The sequence below is a fragment of the Penaeus monodon genome, chromosome 38 (assembly GCF_015228065.2).
Source record: "Penaeus monodon isolate SGIC_2016 chromosome 38, NSTDA_Pmon_1, whole genome shotgun sequence".
Lineage (NCBI taxonomy): Eukaryota > Metazoa > Arthropoda > Malacostraca > Decapoda > Penaeidae > Penaeus > Penaeus monodon.
The window spans coordinates 24,422,079-24,423,414 of NC_051423.1; the positions used below are offsets into that span (position 1 = coordinate 24,422,079).

Sequence of the window (1,336 nt, forward strand, 5' to 3'; positions counted from 1 at the left end):
GATGATATTCATATAAAGGTAATTACCTTTATATGAATATCATTAATTATCAAAACAAATACCATGTTATCATTGAAAAGATCCACTTTTGAATTGCTTATTTTGTTACTATCTATAGAAAAATTAAACATCTTGGAATTTTTCCAACATTTCAACAGGACTGTATCTGTTAGAGATTAAGTTCCAAGCTCCATCCAACAATCTTGGGGATCATGTGAAAACCCTGATATCAGGCATTTTAAAATATGAAGGAAAATTTTTAAAAGAGAAACCTGAGCAAAGGCTCATAGAAGATTTAACCTGGCATTTTGCAAACAAACAAACAAGTGAGCCCCATCCTAAATATACAAGTTACTACAAAGTAAACTGTGTGAACTATCAACCATCCAAAGCATGTGTTTTGCCCCTGGATCCTCTTTGATCTCCCTGTGTCAATAGCTGGGGACTCTGCAATCTGCCCCAGACCCCCTCCGATTCGACATATTTTCTTAGTGAGGGGCTTTGAGTCCTTACCATTTCCTACATTACTGTTTTATCCATTACAGTATTCAGTACATTTAAAGATACAAGATGTACCTTATCATTAGGGGTAATGATGCATTGTGGTAGCAGAGGCTTCAAACCTCTAATATCCATTGGATGTGTATAGTGGGAACACAGTTATTGTAGTTCATAGAATTTAGTATTATCCATGAGGCAGTAAATTCATTGAGTCCATTTCAACAAATATTGTGAAGGATTTCAGAAATACGAGTAGTACTAATATACTTTACTTTCAAAACATCCAATGAGTACATGGACATAATTTTGTGGGGTTATATATATATATATATATATTTTTATATAAAATATATATATATAATATATATTTTAATATAATATAATGTATTTTATGTATATATTATATATAAATATCATATTATATAATATATTATACCCTATATATAAATATATATATATATATATATATATATGTATATATATAATATTATATATATATTATTATATATATATATATATATATATATATGTATATATATATTATATATATTATATATATTATATATATATTTTATATATATATATATATATAATTATATATGTGTGTAATATATAAAATTTTAAAATATATATAATATATATTATATATATTGTTTTTTGTTAAAATGTGACATTTTATGTGTGTGTATATATATATTTTATATTTTAGATATATATAATATATATATATATATAATTATATATATATATATAAATATATATATATATATATATATTATATATATATATATATATAAATATATATATATAATAATAATAATATATATTTCACATA

At 22.9% G+C, this 1,336-nt stretch overlaps 1 protein-coding gene across 1 annotated transcript in view; it reads left to right on the top strand.

Moving 5' to 3' along the window:
* LOC119596938 (FK506-binding protein 15-like) overlaps positions 1-1,336 on the top strand; it is a 17,407-nt gene that overhangs the window by 1,135 nt on the left and 14,936 nt on the right. The gene's annotated exons all lie outside the window — the stretch shown is intronic.